General features: G+C 43.3%; 1 protein-coding gene and 1 long non-coding RNA gene across 5 annotated transcripts in view; both read right to left on the bottom strand.

The window, feature by feature from the left end:
* Nucleotides 1-22,666, bottom strand: part of LOC142078608 (uncharacterized) — a 390,353-nt gene that overhangs the window by 362,899 nt on the left and 4,788 nt on the right. The window lies entirely within an intron of this gene.
* RNF19A (ring finger protein 19A, RBR E3 ubiquitin protein ligase) overlaps nucleotides 1-22,666 on the bottom strand; it is a 70,804-nt gene that overhangs the window by 46,229 nt on the left and 1,909 nt on the right. For 2 of the 4 annotated variants that reach the window (XM_075141367.1, XM_075141370.1), the window contains exon 1: nucleotides 10,066-10,320. The gene's annotated coding sequence lies outside the window, so the exon portion shown is untranslated. Of the gene's footprint in view, nucleotides 1-10,065; nucleotides 10,321-13,205; nucleotides 13,299-14,651; nucleotides 14,750-22,666 lie in introns of those variants that run through there. The other 2 variants (XM_075141368.1, XM_075141366.1) reach the window with 2 other exon arrangements.

Here is a 22,666-nt window from a genome sequence, read left to right as displayed (position 1 = left end):
GTAAATCTTTTCCAACACTAATTCACAGAATCATCGAATCATTTCGGTTGGAAAAGACCCTCAATATTGGGTCCAACCGTTAACCTAACACTACCAAGTCCACCACTAAACCATGTCCCTAATGTAACCTAATTCGAGGTGTCCTATACTAATAATTCTTTTCCTATAAAAGATCTAAGATGAAAATCCCTGTAGATTTATATACATGGATAAAAAAAAGTAACAAGGTAAGGTAGTTTGGGCTTTATTCATTTGAGAAAGGAAAGTGAAGTTATTTCACTTTTGAAGGAAGTTCTTTGAAGTCAGGAGCTTCACTGTTTATTTGAAACCATTTATTTCCTCCTACAGTTCCAAAGAAAACAGTTACACAAATACATTAGAGGAAGCAGGTGTATAATTTAATTGAAAAGCTATGTAAGTTTCTTAAAAAGGAACTTTATGTCAGCACAGGAGATCTTTCAAACATCTCCTTAAGTTACTTGCTAGAACATATACTTTAATATTTATCTTACTCCTTTACAAAAGGAAAGCAACCACAGGGTGTTATTCCACAGTACTAGGAAGCACTGCTCTGTGGCCCCAAGCACAAAATTAAATTATCACAGTGCCAGGAAAACACCAATGTCACTTCAAGTTGTAAATATATGAAGAAAATCCTCAACATCACTACAATTAAATAGTAAAATACCTAGGGACACAATAGTTTAAAAAAAAAAAAATAAAAGAAATGAAACTTTAAGCTAGACTGCAGAGTTACATAAGATGCTACACCATTTGTTTTCAGTGTGCTCTCAGTTTTAGTTCAAACTTCTTGTTTTATAAATGAGTTATCAATTAAGTTACAGTAATACCTGGAGTTGTTTAAGACTAATTAAGCTATATATAACTTTAAGAAAGGTATTTCTGCAGGAAAAAAACACATTTACAAAATTCTATTAATGTGCAGTTAGGCAGCTTGCAGGTTTTTTATATTTTAATAATATTTCCTCCAACAATGCACAAAGCAACTCCATGTGGACAGAAACAAGGCAGACACATTCTACAGGAATGTAGATAGATAGGAAGTTATTTCCCTGAATTTTAAAATATTTAATACTAAAGGGAATGCAATCCAATGTCCAGAGCAAGAGGCTCTGGTATAGAGAGACTCTATGGTGAGCAAGCTTCACTTCGTAGTTTTAGAGTCCTACAGATGAAGCCCCTACTGAACTAGCTTGAAAGGTTTAAATTAGTACAAGTAGTTGCCCATGCTGTCTCTGTTGCGCGTTAACCTACCCTGCAGCAAAAATTCAGAACAGGGCCACCTTGCCCTCTTCAGAGCGAAGCGAGATGTTCAGTTTAAACTCCCTATAAGATAGGTTTAGGCTAAATCTCCAGATCTGAATGGAAGCAAGGGCATTCATTTCATTGTATTGATGGCTGTAGGTTAGTAAATTCCAAGAGGAGGACATTAACAAATAGGAGGTGGTAACAGGTTTAGCATTTTAAACCACTGCGTCTACATGCTAAATTAATGGATGTCCTTAAGATAGCAGCTAAGCTCCCGAAGTAGCTTGCTACACTATTCTGTGGGACTAACTCCCAAAAGGCAATCATCTACCAGACCTTACTCTACAGGCCAGATACACGCAGCACATAAAAGAGTACAGCAGTCCTACAAAAGGCAGCAAGCAGCAGGCTTAAAGCAAGGATGGATATAGCACCTCATGGTTAAACAGCAGATGTTACGGGGGAGGAGAATGTAAGCAGTCAGTCAGATTAAGTCAAATTGGAAAAATATAAGCATGCTATTGAAAAAAGAAACCAAAGTAGTAAGAAGTTAAATGCATTGTGACTCACCTCTTTTTTACAGTTTAGCAAGTCATTTATTTCAAAAGACAATGATTTCTTGTTAAAAGAAAGGCTAGTAACTCTATTATTGCCTGACGTTTCTCTCTATAACATCCTATTTCCAAATCTGTGTAGAATCTTCTCAAGCAAACTGGGCTGAGAAGTTATATACTAAGATGATCTTCAGCACTCTTATTTCAACCAACTACTTAAACCAATAACAAATTAAAAAACCAAACCCCCCGCAAAACCCACAACACTTGAATGTAGAAAATTATCTTAGAAAAGAAAATAAATCCAAAATTTGCAGTATTTTCTCTGGAAAGGTTCAGCACTAGCACACTTTGAGGCTGGAATTGTAATTCTGACCTGTGTATGTAGGATGTACATGTTATCAGCCTTCCAGCAATGTGAATATAGCCATGCTTGCTAGTTTTTGGCAATGGGAGTAGAAGAATACATGATTTTCAGCAAAGAGCATATCTTTTATCTGCTAAACTCTCCTGAACTTGATCCAGCCTGGAATTGAACAGAATCTTCCTTTCACTTCCAGGTGCACAATATGCTGGGTCAAAGTACCAGAAAATAAAGGTAGCAGACTTACTCTTTCCAAGATCCCACTATTAAGTAACAGCAATGTAGAAGATACTCTAACCAAATGTGGAGGGGGCAGGATTAAACTCATGGAGAGAATAGGGTTCGGGGGGAAAGAGTAGCTGAAAACAAGACTGGATATAGTCCAAACTTGCTTAGACATGGCCCTGAGCAACCTGATCTAGGAGTAGCCCTGCTTTGAGCAGGGGCTGGACTCCATGCCCTCCAAAAGTCTCTTTCAACCCAAACCATGCTGTAATTCTAACAACAGTGGAAGTGGTGGCTGCCAGAAGGGTGACTTAAGTGTCCACCAAAACAGCAATAGGATGACTCCATCAGAGAGTGCCAGAGAGAAAAATCTAAGAAAAAACGGGGATTGCAGAGCGAGGAGACCAACAGGAGTTGTTCAGGGAAGTAATCTGGGAACACTAGCACAAGTAATAGAGACAATATGTCTCACGAAAAACCCAGTGACGCAGGAGAACTGACTGGCTGATCACTAACACTAGAGGAAAACGAGCTAATAAGCACAGGGTGAAGGTAACAAAAAGACCCTACAAAGAGTAGTTGAACTGGGAACAGAGGGAGGGAGCATCTCCAAAGGACAGGAGAGAAAGACAAAAACATCAGATTAGGTATTGAAAAGGGTATGAATTTAGATTGGCTAAGATATCTTCCTAACAAAAATCATAACTGACTAAATGTGAATAGGATTTGGATAAAACACGGTTAAGTATGCAAAAAGTAAAAGGTACATTGCTGGTGACAAATAAAAAAAAAGCAGCAAAAGCGGCTTGTACTGTCAAAGCATGCCCTCCTCTAGTGCTCATCCTCCACAGTCCAAAGACATCCATAAAACCCTCTGCATAAGCACATGGATCATACTGTCTAGGGTTGATCCCTACAAAGCATGACAGAGTATTATTAGATACCACTAGCTCAAATAGCAGCGGTCTGCCTAGTGAGTAGCTTCCAAACCTGCTGATATGATTGCAATTATTATTTTTAACAGCTAGGAAACAGCACACAAACTACATTAGAAATAACTTCATCAAGTAAACGGAATTAAGCCCTGGAGTTTGGAAATGAGTGCTGAAGTACATTATGACAGTTTAACTGCATGGCTTTTATCCCTTTCCCCCAGTAGAATCTTTGCCAGGTTCACACTTATCAGATCACTACTCAGTATTTTGTTTGTTCTTACTCATCATGCCCCCTTTCTTAAAAAAAAAAAAACAAAACCAAAAACAAAACACTAACCAAAAACACCAAAACACAACACAAAAAACACAACACACACCCCCTGCATATAACGCTACATTGAAAGCAGGAATTGATTTTCTCATAGGCCATTGCAGAGCACTGATATGTTAGATTAATATTGCTGAAATAGTCAAATACTATATTCATCCCACTGAAGTAGCATGGTTATTATCCCTATTAACAGATGCAATATTAAAGCATGTGATTAAGGATGGATTTATTTACCAACCTCAGGTGCCTGATCTGAGATACCCAAGAACTTAATTTATTTCAGGCTATGTTACATAGCAGATTACATGTTCAAAGATACCTGCAGTATCAATTGTATACATACACATACCACCCCCACCCCTCCGCCAAACCAAGAAATACCACTGATAATACATAGCCAGGATTCATATGCCTTCATCAGACAAGATGAAAATCTTTTCAGTTTTCCACTTTATTTGCATTGTATCTCCAAACTTATTCAAATGAAACAATTGCCCTAGAGACTAGGTTTATTGCTGCCCCACCTAGACGGACTCCCCAGTGGACAGGGCAAGACATTCATCTCAGGAATGCTTCTGTAGGGAAGAAAAAGAAACCAAAAAACCCACAGCTGTATAATTATGGACTATAACTTAATAAAGGTAGGCACAAAAGGTAATCAAACTATGGTTGCTGCTTCAAACTTAGTTCTGGCATTTCTTTACATTTGAGAATTTGACCTGAAACCCTAAAATTACAATAAACTGCATGCAATGGCAGAATCAGTTTCACTTTATTGACATGTGCAATCCTTCACATTACAAAACCAGGGCAAGTAAGCCATCTAATTGCTACAGAAGCCATACCTACCTGTTTCTAGTATTTCTAGTGCACTCATTATCATGGTTTCTGAGAAACAAAGTTAAATTACCAGCATCCTGAAGGTATCTTCCTTGTCTTTACAACAGAAAGACAGAGTTCTTGCATTCTACACGCTATTAAAACCTGAGCCATTCTTCACCTACAAAATATACCGCTTTTGTTGCAGGATTCCCATTAGAGAAGTTAAAGTTATTGCAACTACATATTGAGTTAGACAATACTTGCTCAAAGCCATACTCCAGTCAACTACTTCGATGACATGACAGTCATGTGATAATGAAGGTATATCTGGTAACCTCCCTTTTTTGAAGGAAATCAAATCACCGAAACAAGGCTTTATCTTCATCACCAAATATTCCAAAGCCATTCACATCCAGCTACTAGTTTACAATACTACTGTACAAACAAAGCACACATTTCAGAGAGCTGAACTTTAAAGGTGAATAGTTCTAACTTCAGAACGACTACATTTTACAGAGAGCTTCAGTACCTACATTGCTTTTTTACAGATAAAAGCGTTTATCTACCAAGGCTTTCCATGAAGTGTTGCATGTTTGTTCACCGTACTGCCAACTGTGGAAGCTCCCTCCTTTCAGAGTTCTAATTTGTTCTCTCACTGAATGACTTTTAGCACAAAAAAACTATTCTTCCGTTTACTCTTAGAGGTGCGTTTTCATGCGTTTCAGAAGGAACACCAACCATGTCAAAATACATATTCTTTATTATTTTCACTTCTAACCACCAGAGACGAACAAAAGCCAATTTACAGAAGGTTTAAGAGAATCCATCCCACAAATGCAGCATACTGTGGCTTTACATTAATTGTGCATATGCCATTTTCTGTATAATGGCTTTAAAAGGCATACAGTGCAAAGATCCCCACAGCTTGTGGGCGATAATTTAGGTTGAAACTGACTTAGAAATTATTTGTTACCCTTAAAACAGAAAGGTAATATTGTATGACCTTTGAGATAAGAAAAAGGATATGATTATATAGCCCTAAAAAAATACAGCAGTACCTCACACCTCAAGAAAAAAAAAAACAGAAAAAAGCAACAATGAAAACAAAACTATGTCACTGACTTCGTATTTTACTCAAGCAACACTTCTTGGTCTAGATCCAGCCATGGTATTATGTTGATTAGGACAGGATGTAGGAGATGGGAAGACACCGTTTTCACTGCTTACTGTTTTGGAGAAAAAGCTGAAACACTTCTGGGCAGGACTAAACAGGATGCTTCTATTTCTTAACCCATGCCCCAGTAAACAACACCTCCTTGCAAAGCTTCAATTCAACAGTAAAAGATAAGTTTATCTGGCACATCATATACCTCATCTACTAACTAAATTAACACTGAAAACAGGGGAGCTTGTTCTTCCTTTCCCAGAGAGGCAGGCAGCATGTAATCCTAATAATCTGAATTCTTGCAAGGCAGGACCTTTCTCTTTGTTTATCCTTGTTCTCTTTTTATTAGTGAGTTAATCCATTACCTAATTGATCTTAGAATCATCTTTAATTGTTAATAATGGAAAGACTCAGGACTCCTGTACTGAGCTTACAGGGCTCTCTTCTATTCTTACCCCGGCTGAATTTCTGCCTGGTGTCAGGTCACAGAAGGCAATGTCTATTTTTCTGCAGCTATGCACCACCACCACCACCGACAAAGTCTGAACAAAAGCGTACTGCCACATACGGGGGAAAAAAAAAAGGCAACAGCAAATAGGAACAGGAAGGGGAAGAAAGAAAAAAAGGAGGAAAAAAAAAGTAACTAGTCAGGTAGGAACTTGGAGGAAAATACTTTTGGTCACTAGATACAAAAATCCCTCAGTCCAAATGGAGATGGCTTAAAACCATGGTGTTGAGAAATTAAGAGAAATAGTGAGCACAATAGCTTTGCAGGTTTGTTCTCTATGTTGTCCCACAGACAAACTTGCACTGACTGCAAAATCTTACACTTCAGGAAAGCAGCCACCTGGCTTCACAGGCTATAAGTACTAAAGATCCCTTGCTTAAAAAGGACTTAGAAGTTTGATACCTCCATCTCTGACCCTGAATAAAAGGGCTCCTGGTCTCCCAAGATGTATTTTTAGCAGTGTCATACAAAGGAAAGCTTGATTCCTTTTTTTGAAAATGCAAAGTCAAACAAAAAGTAAGTATCAGATACAGCTTCACAGGTAAAATGAAACTGAGAAGGTAAATGCTCTTCTCAGTAAACTGAAACAAGGTCTTCAACTCAACAAAAAAAGTAATTTAAAGGCTTTATTCTGTTTGTATTTGACTTAGAGGAACACAAAGTCAGAGCACCTCCATCAGGACACACAGTGGAGAAGTCTCTGATGAAAATTTTTTTCCAGTACACATTCTACAAATAAGGTCTTCAACCTTGAACACACTTCATCTTACAGCCACATTTTTTTGCACTGATCAACATATCACACTGCTTATTATGGAAACATAAAAGGCAGACCCAAAGTAAGATACTGCCCAATGGCTGATCAGAAGAAAATGTTTCTCAGCCCGCTTCACCTTTGCCAGTTGGGTGGTCTCACTACAGCCACTATTTATTCACATCCAAATGTTCCTCCACTATTAGATGTTTGAGGGACCACTGGATGCTCCCTACGTAAAGCATTTTGATATGAAGGAGAAAAGCCAAACAGTATGTTGCAACAACCACTCTCTGTCAGCATCTTCACTTATACACACTTCCCGTACAGATGTTCCGTTAATACTTACTAAAACATTTACTGTCAAGGTACAATTAGATCTTGATACAAGGAAGTGCTGCAGCACTGAATATGGGCTGAGCATATGGCCCCCAATTTTCAGGTCATAAAAAGCCCAAAGCACTCATCAACTATCTAATTTACAGAATAAAAGCCTTTTATTTCCTAAAAAAGGTATAAATGTTTCTTCCCCAGATTGAGTTCTGAATGATACTGCAGAAGATCTGCCAAAACATCCCTCCCCTTGTCCAGTTTCACTGAAATATACTGAAAATTCTGTGCACCATGTACTTTCAGCAAAGGAAATGAATGAATGACGCATTTAGGCATGGCACCGCCAATAGTCTTTTCCTCTGGAATGCAACCATTATGATGCTAAGACAGACTCTTATTTGTCTAAGAGCATACAGTTAACAAGTCTATTTTTTATAAATATTTAAAAATAAAAACAAGGCGCGGCAACACTAGTGCTGTGATGTCATCATATCCAAAATGCTAGCCGGGTAGCACTGCAAAATCCCCATGCCTCAACTTAAATCCTACCTGAACCTCCACTGTTCAGGAGATTCCCCGAGGTGCAGGACCACTTTGCACTCCCTACAAACCATTTCTTGAAAACATACATGAGGTAAATTTGTCTCACTAGAAGTCTTACACAGTGCACTAAACAGTATAGCTGGAACTGTCTTACAGATTAAGCATTTTCAAATAAAAATGGAACTTGATTAACTTGATGTGGCTCGCAGTTTGGTTTTATGTGAAAAATCTGATCATTAGCTGAGAAACCTAAAAGTGATACTTTATTTATTAAGTAAATGCAGCATCAGTGAAACACAATGAGAACAAAGCAACACGATTCTTACTGCAGACAGTTTCTCCAGAGTTAGTCCTCTTGCTGAAGCAGTTCTTCATTCACTACATGGAACAACTGGACAGCCAGGGGCTCCAATTTAGAATAAGAGCTCTAATCTGCCTTATGGGAGCAGCTAAAGGACCTATGGAAAAATGTTTTGTTTAACAGTAATTTGTCTCAACTATAAATGGAAACAGAACAGAACTGACATAGTCCCACAATGACAGTTTGTGCTGAACAATAACAGGATACTTGCATTAACAGAGTTGTGCTCTACTTAGGAAGCAGAAACAAGTGACCATACCAAATTGAATTGGTACAAACATTCATTTCTGCAAGATGCCCTTCAAATGTCTCGCTGAAGACATCATTAGGGGATACACTGGCCTCCAAAGAGAGGGAGTTTTAATGCCTGAGGAAACACCTGTGTATATGTAACTTTTATTTAAGCTCATTTCATTAGGTCTCTTTGCTAAGTTGCTTTAGGTTAAAGCAACTCTTCTATCAGCTTTCCAGACTGGTGCAATAGATCTAGATGTGAAGTGAACCTGTTGGAAAGTCGCCCTTCAGAAAAAAAAAACAAAACAACATTCTACAGCTATTCTCGTCTTGTAAATGGCAATTACAGTTGCAGTGTTCTGGCTACCTGTCCAACAAGGTACTAATAGTCACCCAGCAGGTGACTGACTTCAATCCACAGTTTAAGAGTGGAAAAGCCTACAGTAATCTTTCCATTGCAAAAAAGTAACCTAAAATGGAAGCACTCCTACTTTTTCTTATTCCATGGATACACCTCAAGGTAGGGTTAATGCCATGACTTCCATGAAAGTGAAGCAAAACAGACAGTAGAGGCCCTCCTCACTTGCCTTAATGAGGAAAGACCTAAGGGTGGTATCACAAATGACATCTCACAACTCAGCCATGGGGCTTTTCTTCCTTCTCTGAATTCTACTTTGAAGAACTCAAAGACTATTCTAAAGCCGGTATAAGCTCACAACAGGAAGAGAATTTCTACTAGAGCCCTGTAATATTCTAGTCCACGTAACATTTACAGTTCTTTTTAGATATCCATTGCTTTGTTTTGGATCCTTGAGTCAGTACTGGCACTAAGAGGAAAAAAAAAGAAAAAACAAGCAACCCATGCCAGAGAAGGACCAGCAATCAAAACCAAGGTAAACCACAGTTCTGCAGTCCCTGAGAACTCCCAGAAATGTACATGAAACAACCAGAGATCACTGAAGAAAAAAGACTAAGCCCTCTTGTGACTCAGATGAGCACAGTCACTTCCACAAAGTCTCTTCTCATCAACTAAAAAATAAACTTACAAGAAAATCTGGGATAATGAGATAAACATTAGTTTACAGAAGTTTGGAAGAAATCTGTCAATCCATAAATATCAGCAATAGACCAAATACTTATTTATATAATAACTTATCACAAAGCACTAAGAAATAAAATAAATAAAAATGAGTGCCTGAAGAAATCTTCTGAAGTAACCTTCAAGTGAATACTTAAGAGGGAAGACTGAAATTCTGCTCTGAATTCTACTCTTTAGTTCAAACTCACAGTTGTTTATTTGGATTTTTCTTTCTTTCCCAGTTAAAGTGGAACACACAATATCTGAAATCTAATCTGTATACAACACGAAAAGGTTTCAATTTTTTTCTTAAAGATTATTTCACTGAAGATTTAAAAGACAAACTACTAGAAATGAACTAACATTAGACTAAATCATGGATAAAACTTCCACTTCAGAGACTCAGAAATAAAGGAAGTCTCCTCTTGTGAAAAATTAGGAACATTAAAAAAACCCAACTGTTTTCGAGGTACTGATACAGCCTCCTTCCATATGCTTCCTACGGGGGGGGGTGGGGGAGGGTGAGGAATTGTACACTGCAACACTACTAAAAACAACCAGTTCTCTAAGACTCAATGTAACCTTTTACCTTCTTGGTAGAAGTCTACCTCCAGGTGCAATTCAGATGCTTTTAGCAATATAAGATCCAACACCATTCTCAGTATCTTGAAGCTGTGTTACGTACACCGATTCATTCAGCTACACATCTTCCATCAGTTCACATAGAAGGGACAATGGAAACTTAGAGTTAAGACAAACGCAAAAAGAGAAAAATCTCAAATCAACTTCTTTATGGATAAGCCAGCGTTAGAACGAATTTTATTAGTCCTTCAAAGAGCCTTCGCTGACTCCAAGATAGAATCAGACTGACTCGCCATCAGCTACAAACTAGCAATCACACTCAGAAGAGCAGAGCCTAAAACATGTATCCACCAACTCGTTCTAGTCAGGTATTAAAATTTATTCTACTAGGCTGGTATGTGGTGTTTACATACAATTCAGAAAACAAATCACAAAGCTAATTATGGATGTCTGACCATGGGCCAGAGTAAACTGACCCCATAATGGAGACCACAAGCTTGGCTAAAGGCTGTCAGAGGACAGTGGTGCAGAACAGTGTAGTTGTACTTCAGAGTTCAAAGACCTTTCTTAGTGCTTCCAAATCAGGATTCAGAAGTCCTGTGAAAAGATTTATGCATCCTAATTTGTTTCCCTGGAATGGAAGGGGGGTGGGATGGGGGGAATCTTTGTGAAGAATACTTTAATAAGACTAAGTAAGGATCAAAAAGGCCCAAGCAAACAGAAAAAAACAAACTGGACTGACAAGAAGAATCACCTATCCACCGAACAAATTCAGTCCGAAGTTTTTGTCATGGGGAGTAGTAGCTAAATGCTGTTAATTAATAATAGAAAAAAAAAGTATACAATTTTCCATCACAAAAGGCTCTACCCAACTGCAAAAAGAATTGTGTTCTTTCATAGGTTGATAATATTCACATAAAACAAGTCTACCTAATGCATATATTAATGCTAACTGGGAATCCCACAGCTAAGGGAGTTTTAATGATTCATTTACTAATGGAGAGACCAGGATTTGTACACACTATGAAGGTAAACAAATACATCTGTCAAGCATCTTCTTTCCTCCTGAGCCTCAGCTAGCATAATTAATCAAAATCTGATGATTGCTCTATATAAGAAATGTGTCATTTCTTATGGGAAGGGAAGGGGAGAAAACCACACATACACATTTCAACTCCCTCTTCTAGAAATTGTGATCTGATGTCCTCAAAACTCAAAAATAGCTGACAACATAAACATAACAGCTAGAATTCAGCATTTTATAAATGCTGAATTGTACAAAGCATAGTTGAAACTCTGGCATACTTCAAGAAATATGCATACAGAAGAGTTATGCATATATAAGCCTTTTACTGAACTAGTTTTTAAGAGTAGCATTATGACCATTATGCAAAAATGAAACTTTCATTTTCTGGACCAAACAGGCCTAGTTCACATGCAATTAAAAAAAAAAGTGCTTTCTCTGCTTCCTGAAAGCTTTAAATACAAGCATTTAAATGTTTACAGTTAAATAACGGTAAGATTTTGGAAATTGTTAAGTGATGTTACTCAGCCATCACTTCTAAGCATGCAAGTGAATTCTGTTAGCTGAGCAATTCAGAATTTATACTTCAGTTTGACCTGGATATTAAACTGAAAACCTTCTTTTCCAATGAACTTAGTAAAAACCATTTCATCAGATACTGAAATATGGTTCTTTGGCTGACAAAAGAGGAATTATTAAAAAAAAAAACAACTTTGAGGGAAAAAATTGAATTTAAAAAAATGAATTTATAATTAGTTTTGTCTACAGAATTAAATCCTGCAAGACCCATTTCCCAAACTGCCCTTTGCTTTTTAAAAATAATGCTGTCCTTGACAATTGAGAGAAAGCACTAATCAGTACCAATGCCAACTACAGTATTTTAACAGAAACAAGATTTGTTGTGCTCCTCACAGGGAAACACAGCACGTTTCCAATAAGTGACCACAAGGGCGTGAAGGCTTCAAATTTTGATTTCTCTGGTCAGCAATAACTGCATTCTACTACTGTACCTTTGGCATACCCCCATAACTCTACTCACTACTAGCCCTTTGGCAAAGCCCCATTTCTTTCTGTCAGAGAGTACAGGAGCAGGAGGGGAAAGGCAGAAGGACACCTCCCCTTTGCCAACCATCACCTCTTCAGCTCACTTCCACGTACGCTGCCGTTCAGATTGTTTGTTACCCATTTTTCCCTATCCTTCCAAGATACGCCTGCAATAGTTGCTGTGTGTATAGTACAGTGCCAGGTGGAAAACTCCCAGCTCTGCAGAAAGACCTGTGCAAGGAAAACACTCAGCAAGACGCTGGCTATCATGACTGCTTGTGCTCCCACCACCTTGACGGCCGAGATGCGATATCCCCGGACACTCGAAATCCCTCGGCTCCTGCGATTCACCGGATCCGAGTGGACAACAGAGCACAGAGAGGTAAACGAGAAACTCGGGGGGGGGGAGGCGTGCAAACCCTGCCCCCCGGACCGCGCCGAAGGCCCGGGAGTTGCGTGCACTGCTCTCCCCGTGCCCTGCAAGTTCAAGTGCGAGAGTTTCCAGGACCCCGCCGGTGGCCCGATGCCGCTGCCGGGAGCGAGGCGCCCGCCGAGGAGCCCCCCGCGGCGCCGCGGCCCACCCGGGCGGGCGGAGGGCGGCAGCACCTCCCCGCACACCCCCGCCCGCCACGCCGAGGCCAAAGGAAACCCACCCGGCGGCACGCCGGTATCTCAGCCCCTCGGACGGGGTGCGGCCCGGGCCGGCCGTGCCCCTCTCCTCCGCCACGGCTCGGGGCGGGACGGGCCCCTCGCTCCGCCCGGGGGGAGCCGAGGGGAGACAATGGGCATGATGACTTCACCCTCCAGCAATGCGAGGAGCAGCGGCGGCCGCCGCCGACTTCCCCCCGGCCCCCAGGACGCGGCATCCCCGGCCGCAGCGGGGACCTAGCCGGGCCCTCTCCCACCCGGGCTCGGGCCCCCGCCCAGAGGCGGCTCCGGCTCGAAGGCTCCGCTCCACCCCCCACCCTCCGCCACGCTCAGGGCGGCGGCTGCCGGCGGAGGCCCGAGGCGGGGGACGCCCCGCGCCGCCGCCGGACAGGCCCGCACCCCCTGCCCCGCCGCGGGCCCACCCCCGGTACCTGCGAGTCGGCGGGAGGAAGCGGCGCCGTTACGCCCGCCCGGGCCCGGCCCCACGCAGGAAGCGTCTCCCTGTGCGTGTCTCTGTGTGTGTGTGTGTGAGGAACGGAGGGGGCGGTGCTGCCGCGGCCGGGGCGGGGCGGGGCCGGCCGGGGCGGGGCGGGGCGGAGCGGGCCGAGCCCGGCGGCGCGGGGCCGGGCGGGCCGAGGCCGGGTCTGCCCGCGGAGGGAAGGCGGCGCCCGGGCGGTTGGTTTCCGCGACGCGCTGAGCTCACGCGCACGGCGGTCCCGCCCCCTCGCCCTCCCCCGGCGGCCGTTGGGGCGGGGCGGCCCCAGCAGGCGGCAGGCGTCGCGCTGCCCTCGGGGCGCCGACGCCCGCCCCGCCGCGCCCCCCGCCCGCGGGGGCGGTGGGAACCGAGGGCGCCTCGCCCTTCTTTCCCCGCTCTCTGCCGCGCCTGGCCTCGGGGGTGGCCCGGCCCGGCGCGGGGGGTGATCAGCGCCGGCAGGGCGGGGGCGGGGTCCGCCCCCCGGTGGCGGTCAGGTCGCTGGGCCGGTGTGGGGGGACGCAGCAGCGCTGCCAACGGCAGCGGCAGCAACACAGAGTAATTATTTACTATTCCGTGGACTTCATACCCATTAAAATGTGAAAGTGCAAGGCGAAGAACGAACTATTGAGGCGTTTCAATAGGCTCATGTCGCTGAATGCTGATTCACTCGCTGAAATGGCAAAGCACTGATTTCACGCTGTGAAATACAGACGTTTCTCCTCCTCGCCCCCCTTCTTGCCATTTGAAATAGAACCTGTCTCAGAATTGGCTCGGAAGCCCCCAACTTTTCTTTCACGGCATGACCCTGCTCCCTGTGCTTAACGGCACTCAACCCCCGGCTCCCTGGCCGCCGGCGTGCCGTAGCTAAAATCGGAGACTGCCTCCGGCCCTGCTGCATGGCTCAACCGTCCCCGCTCTTCGGGCTCTCCGTCTCCTTTTACGATCGACCTTCACGCCGTCTTTCACGGGATTCCCTCTGCCTGCAATCTTATCTTAGCTGCTGCCCTCTCTCACAGCCTGCTCGCTGCTCCTGACCTCCGCTTCGGGGCCGACTCCGAATCCCTCTCCTCTGTCCTCTGGCATATTTTAAGAATTATTTGCGTACATTAATATTACATCGTTTTTAAATCGTGTGCCTTTTTTTTCTTCCTCTAATTAATCATTCATACTGTCTCGTGTCATCTCTAAATTCTCTGGAACTGGAGTTTATCCTGTGTTTATAGATGACTGGTGGTGCTTCTGTTAAGCTGGTATGAAACCTAAAAGCTTACTCTGGAAAAATTTACTAATTACCCAACCTGCATTCAGTATGTGCAAAGATTGTAAAATGAATAAAACGTACCACGCTTTTCCTGCGGGATTTGCAGTGTACAGTTTGTTAAAGGCTTGCACGTATACTTACCTTTATTTATGTGCATAGTTCCACTTAAGTCAACAGGACTACTTCCAGTACATCAAATTAAGAGTGAATACAACTCATTCCATGGTGAGATACTTAATCTGAAATGACAGAACAGGCGATTACAATAAACAGGGAGGGGAAGTGGAAAATGAGGGTAACAGCAATGAGATTATACTGGAATTTTGGTATGTTGTGTACGAACCACAGCAGTTCCTTCTTTGCTTGTCAGTAGCTAGGTGAGTTACTCAGGTTCCAGTATTGCAAACGTGCATGTCGCTTGAGGTGTGTAAGTAGTGCCATTGTATTCAGTCGGATAAGATATGCAGAAAAATGTTACATATGACTGTTTGCAGGGTAAAGCCTTGGCCACTTTCTTATGTATGAGATTTGGTACAGAGAAATGGTATTAGAGAACGGAAGTTCATAAAATGAGGGGAGAAAAAGGAAAGGCAAGAGTGGAGATGAATGAGAGAAAGAAAACGAAGAGGGGAACAGACAGATTAGCATATAGAATAGCCCGATAGGATAGGTGAACAAATTTTGACTGTAACAGGAACAGCAAACCATTTTACCAACTCAAATGTGCAACCACCAATAAAACAAAAAAACAGCAGCAAGAAATGCAAAGCAATGCAGTAACGTATTGCTTTCTAACTGTTCAGAGGGATTCAGCAAATCAGTACAAATATTCTGAAATCTCTTGGCTAATGCTGGAGAACAGGAGGGGAACGGAGCCCAGGTGTTTTAAAATTCTGCACTGGGAGATTGAGTGGTCACTGTGGTGGTCAGATAGTTTCTCCTTGAAGCTGATGAGGGACAAAGCAAACGTCCAGCCAGCCACCCTCCTGAGAGGTCTGCAGCAGAGAGCCTGCAGCCAAGTAGGTGCTTTTCATCAGAAGCATTCAAAATAGCCAATTAATAAAATACAGAAAGCACAGAGAGAAAAGAGAATCTTTTCTGCACAAGCTGCAGAAAAAAAAATTGACAGTGGTTTGTTTTGATATGTAGGAAAGATATGTTTGCTTGCTTGCTTGCTTGCTTATTATTATAGAACAGGATGACAAAGAGGTATTAAGGAAAAGTAGGGTAGGGGCTGCCCAAACCCTTTAACAAAGACGAAATACCTCATGCACGCTGTATTTTGTGAAGCATACAAGATTTATGAAAACAAACAAGCCTGTCTTTCCAAAACACTTTCTGGAGAACATCTAGGATTGAAACATTCTGGGTATTTAATTCAGCCACTGGCAGAAAAGTACAAAGTATTATTATCAGAATACAAAAATACTGCCGTCCGAGCAAAGTGTCTGGTATGTCCTAAGGAGACATAAGCACACACAACACGCTGTCAAATGTGGAAGGGCAAAAATCATATCAGCATGAAGAGAGGTGAGCAGACAGGACTGGGACAGAAAAGTGCCTTTTCTCTTCATGGTAGGGAATGGAGAAAGATATGACATGGACAATCTTATCTTAATTTAGTATATCCTTCTCATAATCTATGATTGTATGAACTGCTGGCCTCAGTATAGTTTCAGTATTTACATGTGAAACACTACTATCTCATATGAAAGGGTACTGAAAAATACAGTGCCTTGGGCCAGTATTTGATGTGTTTATGGTCTTTTCTTTAAACTTATGTTGGAAAAGTATCAAATATGATGGGTAAATGTTGCCATCTCTCAGATCCCACAGCTGAGCCTCTCTTAGAAATCTTTATCTGAATATTCAACCATCATCTTCAACATAAAGTTGGCAAAGCCAAACTCTTTTTTTCTATAGATAATTTCACGTTTCCTGCAGCCTCTGCCATTATCTGGTCTCCAGTCCATAATTTTTAGGGGAAAAAGAGGCATTCTCAACCTTTCCCCTTTTGACACACAGATTTGTGTCCTTGATCTTTCTCTCATCTTGTTCTGAAGAACACCCTTGGTTTGGGGATTTACCACTCTCCTACATTTTCCAGCTGAACTGTCTTGCCAATTATTTTTTTTTTTCTGGAGAGTTTATTTTTAGCACCCCTGATTTTACTGATCTGTCTTACAGTGTTGCCCCACAGATGGCTGCATTTGCACGAGAAGCATAGCAGAAGAATGATGTGACAGCAGGAACAAGTGGCATGGGGAAGGAAGAGAACTGTTTAGATCAATCTTGCCACTGGAGAAAGTATAATATGGAAATGCATTCTGACTTGCAACTAAAGAAGAAAGGATAAAAGCCTTTGATGAACTAAGATATCTGCAATATCTATTGATAGCAAAACATATCTTTAGACTAGACATGCAAAAATAAGCAATACTAATAAATACCAAGATATAACTGATAAATATCTTATTATTTATTAGTATAGCTAAGACACAAATTGCACAGGACAGGGATAGGTGTTGAATTCTATCAGGCTTCTGTTTACTCTTTGTGAAAGATAATTTGCCATGCACTAATTGTCACCAATTGTATTGAGCGCAATAGATTAAAAAATACATACTCTGGAAGAAATCCAGATTAGGATTTTCTCAAAAGGCATTATTAACCTGAAGATAATATGAAAGGATTTTTAAATACAGGGGTATCATGATGACAAGCCTCGGATAATGGACTAGTGTCAAACAGAGCTATCTGATGTAGATGCGACCTCACTGATCCAAGTTACAAAGTGGCAAGATACCAGTAAACAATGGGCAGGATGAGAACTTTCCAAATTATCAGCATGTCATAAAACCTTAAAGGTGAAGGCTTCTATAGCCATTTCAAACATCTCAGATATCTTAGAGTTACATCATCTGATCTAATCTGTTTCTATAGTAGTCAATAAAGAAAAAGCAAGGGTAGAAAATTTAGGATATCTAGAACTACAGGCCCCAGAACATGCCTACTGCAAGAAAGAAAATCTGTTTAAATCAATTAAACACGTTTGTTTCCAGCCCCAAAAGAGAGAGAATATAAATAGTTAGAGAAATCTGGGTGCCTGAATCCAAAAAGTTGCTCCTAAACACATATCAGATATCACTCGACTTTTAAGGCTCCAAAAATCTGCAAAAGACTTGTTTATGAGCTTAACATTTCTTGAACACCTAAAACTCCACTCCTGGATGTAATATTTAATCTCTGCAGACTATTCTGGAAGTCAGGTGCCTAAAGGTGAGGAGTTGCAAGACGCACATGTGATACCTGTATATTTTCTTGGAGCTAGCCCTTTTTAAAGGTCAGTTGCTATCACTGTCTGTATCCTTAGGTAGCTTCAATTTGTTAGAAAAAGAAATGAAAATCAAGTAAGAGTGAGTTATACTGTGAAAAGCAGCAGACTATCATTTCTGTTGCACAACACTGTTTCCATTCTAATCCCCTGGGCTTTCCTCCTCTGTTACTCAGAACAGCCTGAAACTAATGTTTTTCTGGGTTGAAAAGTTATGTGCTTAGTCTCTGACCAAAGGTGAAATTGTTTCTGGAAAGCTTGAGCAAGAATGTTTTTGCTGTTTTAAGTGTGAGAACAGTGGGGTAGGGGGAAAAATTGCATAAAGGTGAAAGTGCTTGAGGGTTTTCTAAATAACTTTTTCATCAACATCACTAGATGTGAAAAGATTGAAGTCATGGTGGAAATAACCCTGCTTAGGAGAGGCCTATACTTTTTCTAAAGTTGGTCTCAAATCAGCCAGAGGGTCCTTCAAGCACCATGTACGATCCATCTTTGGCAGAGCCAGAGAAATTTAGACTTGCCCTTCCCTGAGGAGCTAATATCTGCTCAGATTGAGCTGTCCTTTGAGTCACAAACAGTGCCTCCATATTTTCATGCACCCCAAAGTCCTAGTCCACGAGTTGCCCCATTACTGCATAATCCTTCCTGGGGTGGCTCATCTGCAGTGTATCTACAGGTTCCTTCACGAATAAACTTGGATGGAGGAGGCTGGTGAGGGAGGTGCTTGGTGCCCGTGGGCGTCCCACTTCAGTGCACACTGTGGCCACAGTGTGCTACTGATGGTACAGGACCTCCAAAAGTATCACAGCAGGCCTTGTGTTCTTGTCTCTCTGCATGTCCTCATGCCACAGTTAAGTATCATCGGTCACTCACAGGCATTTAAAAAAATATGGCATCTGTGTGACAATGAGGAGTATTTGCGCTGTGTCCATGGGGGTATGCAGAAGCAGAGCATTTCTCCGCAGGAGCACCTCACAGTGTCTGGTGAGGTGCCTTGAGTCAACTGCAAGGAGGTCAGCGGACTAAAGGCAGCATGGATTTGCACCCATAGTGACAACTGCCAGCCTGGACAGCACGAGGAGGAGATTCTGCGCAGGCATGACACCACACAACCCATTGTCGCACACTGTCACCTGCGGTCGTGCCAGGCGTCGCGTGCCCGGTATGAGCACGTGTTGAACAAAGACAGTGAGGGAGGTGTCCTCCTCGGCTGGACCTGTAGCACACAACCTCTGACTCTCCTGTGGCCACAAAACCATCTTGTCAGGGACCAGCACAGGCCAGGGGCTCCCCATGGCGGCAGGGCAGGGCCTGGCAGCCAGGGCCTCTCCCACCACCCCAGCCCTAAGCCAGGCAGCTGGAGGGCACCGGGACAGCCCCAGCCCTGGGCATTGGGCACCTCCCTGGGGACAGGCTGAGGCCAGGCCAGGATGTGAGCCCACAGGTGGCCCTGGCTCAGTGGGGCCCATGGCAGGGCAGGGCAGGGCTGTGGGAGCTGGAGACCGGCCCTGCTGCAGCAGGCCCCAGGGGGCTGACATGGGGTCCCCGGGCAGGGACAGTCAGGGCTGTGGGTGCCCTCAGGGCCCCAACACATCCTTATGGAGAGAATCCACATGGCTTTGACCATCGCTGACTTCAAGAGTTCACACAAGCAGAGCTCTGGCGGGAGCGCTGCTGCATGCACTCACGTTGTTGGTGGAAAAGGACAGAGGTGGGTGTCGGTGAGGCCTTTAGCCCCTGCTGAGAGGGTATGTGGTTTCTGATACAATGGCTAAGGCTGTGAGAGCCAAGAGACAAGTAGCAGTAGGACAGCAGGACCTCTCTACAGGGAGAGCTTTCCAGAACTGCGTCATCCTTCCTGGCCTCACCAGGGCAGATAGGCCATTCGTCGGGGACAGTCGCTTGCTGTGCGTGGGGAGCTGCAAACACAGCTCTACCAGGTTGTCTGGCAATTCCCGCTTGCAATAAAACATCCTGCAGCCCCAGCCGCTGCCCAAGGGCGGAGGACAGGAGCAGGGCACTCCGAGGCAGCCTGGTCCTCCCCAGCGTCAGCAGGTGAATTCTGCATGCCACGTACAGCCGCTCTCCTCTACGTGCTGTGGCCACCGCCAAGGTGGCAGTTTCACCGCGAGCATTGCACTTGTGACTGTGCCTGCCTTCCTGCCAACATCTCTGGCAAGTTTGCTGTTTACTGTGATTACTCTCAGCGTGACCCTCATGAAGCAGCAGTTGTGGCCTTTACCTTTTACCCAGAAGTCTCCTCGTTGTCTCTCCTTCCTCAGGAGTGAGGTGGGAACCTCTTCCTTCCCTGCATGAAGCTGACGCCAGACACAAATTAGTAACAGCAATTTCCCATAGTCAGGAGCATCCAACTCCAATAATCTCTCCAACAGTTCCCAAAACTTCAAGCCCCTTTTGGGGCAGTCATTGCATAAGGAGAGGGCAGTGACTGCAGTGCTGTGAGATTACCCAGGAACGGTACATAGTTAAATCTTTGACAGAGAGCTCTAAATAGTTTTGATTCGTGGTAGGCAGCATACCAGGACATGCCTAGTTTGGCCATGATGCAACATGACTGGTAGATAACTGCTGGTCTCAAATGTCCCTTCCACATGCAAGGGAAGTATCTGAAGCAGCCAAAGGTTTTCAGTCTAGTCATCGCTTGGACCAGGCTACAGAGAAGGAGAAATATCAATAAAGACCACTGATGTAATTCCCCAAACCTTTGATAGGGATAAGCTTCTTCATCCTGCAGTCTAAGCCAGTGCTCACAGAAATGTGCATTGTCTAGGGCTGAGCCCCAGTTCCTGACACCTCTCCCAGATACCTGGGCTGTTAGCTTTGGAGAACTGCTCCAAGTAATGCTCCCAGGGTGCAATCTGCAAAGGATTGAGCCAAGCCCCTGCATCCACACACAAGGTTGCAGTGCTGGCGCTGAGGGTACAGACGTGCTCCAGAGGGGACCTGAAGGAAATCACAACAGAGGAGTGGCCACAGAGCTTTCTCCAGCAGTACTACCATCAGCTGCAGATCCAGCTGAGATTCCTGATGGGAATTTTTCTCCTACATGTGCAGGGAAGGAAGCTGAACTGGCAGATGATCCATGAAGTGTTTGGGCTGAGACTTCAAGGGCAGCCCCTGCGAGCTCCAGGCCTGGAGAGAGAGGAAGGGAGCACATCCCACAAGCTTCTTCCTTCTAGGTCCATAGAAGTTAGCCTGCACACTGAGAGGGCTTGTGAGGGGTGAGAAGGCCACAGGAGCATTGTGGGAGTCCTTTCTTCTTTTAGTTTGCTTAAAGACCAACTTACTTCATGGGTAAAAGGCATTTTAAATAGCTTTTTTCAACCTATTAATATTTGTTTTGGAATTTGAAGTACTTTTTCTGCTTTCTAGCTCCTCTCTGCATTCTTGAAGCCTTTGACAGCTCAGTTTCTTGTCTGCACAGGGATGAACCAGCCACCTTTACTCAGTGAAAGAACACATGGGTTCTGGACCCATGAAAGGCAAGAAATGAATCCCACCGGGTTCATTGGGAAGGTCTAGGTTTTTTGCTACATAGTAGCAAACATATTTTGCTACATATTTAACTACATAGTTGGCAGAACATTCCTGGGAATATCTCAGATTGGCTACAGACCATGGTATCTGGGAGAGGATCAGCTGTGCGTTGTTGAGAATGGGCAGTGGGTCTTTATGCATAACACCTTCCATGCTAACAACATTTTGGATCAGCTACGGGATAATCCTCTGAACCACATCTTGCAGAGTCTTGTCCAGTTCAATCTCTTTATCATGCTCAAAACCATAGGACTAGAAAACATATTATGCAGTTTGTACACAGGGCACTTTATGTGCACTTGCATTGATGGCAAAGTGAGGAAAATGCTGTGATGTGTTTTCTTCTCCCTGCTGTCCAACCAGGTCCCCAGGAGCTGGCCCTCCATCCGGCTTCACCTCTGCCATGCTACAAATGGGGTGATACAGCTCTTGGGTGGTGTGCTGACTTTGCCTGTCCTTCTCAAAAAGAAAACTTGAGTTGATTTAAAATATATTGAACATATGTTTTAGGCCACAGTTGTTAACTTCTAGAACCAGGTGTCTTGAGTTAGCCTCTTACTTTCTTTCATACTAGAATTTGCCTACTGTCCCAAAGTAATCAAGGCAGGAATCAGTGGATTTGGGTCCTCTGAGGACTGTGTCTGTCTCAAGTTCTGCAGAAGGTACTGTGTGTGTTGGTGTTGCTGCCTTTTTTTTTTTTCTTGGCTTGTCTTCACAGGGTTTCTTTCCCCTTGATTCCTTTCTATTTTCACATTATTAGATCAGCTAAACACATGACACCTAAGCCTTCACTCACTCTGCCCGCCCTCCACCCCTCACACTCAATTCTGGCCAAAATATACGGACAGAGATTTCCTCTCACCCAAGGGTAATGAGTCACAAAGTCTGGATGATTAGAAGGAAGGGTTAGGGTTTCACCTGCCTTTTGGGAGATCATTTTCTCCTTCAGATACCATTCCTAATCCTATACTCACTGCAGATGCAGTCTACCACAAGACCTGCAGAAGTGAGTCCTCTCTGGAGACTGCAGTGCTACTCGCTACTCATCACTTTCTGGAAGGCGTTTCTGCACCACATTTATCCCTAAAGGGTTAGAACTGACACTTGACACTGAAACTTGTTCAATGTGGTTTTTTGTTTTCAAGTTTTGATAAAGTTTAACCACTGAGATAGTCCAGATTTCTATTTGAAGCAATAAAAGGGCAGCCATACTGCTCAGTAGGCAGGCTCTCTGACCTTCTGTGGGGTTTATCTATAATGCAGG

The sequence above is a fragment of the Calonectris borealis genome, chromosome 2 (assembly GCF_964195595.1).
Source record: "Calonectris borealis chromosome 2, bCalBor7.hap1.2, whole genome shotgun sequence".
Classification (NCBI taxonomy): domain Eukaryota; kingdom Metazoa; phylum Chordata; class Aves; order Procellariiformes; family Procellariidae; genus Calonectris; species Calonectris borealis.
This window is presented reverse-complemented; position numbering and strand designations above follow the sequence as displayed.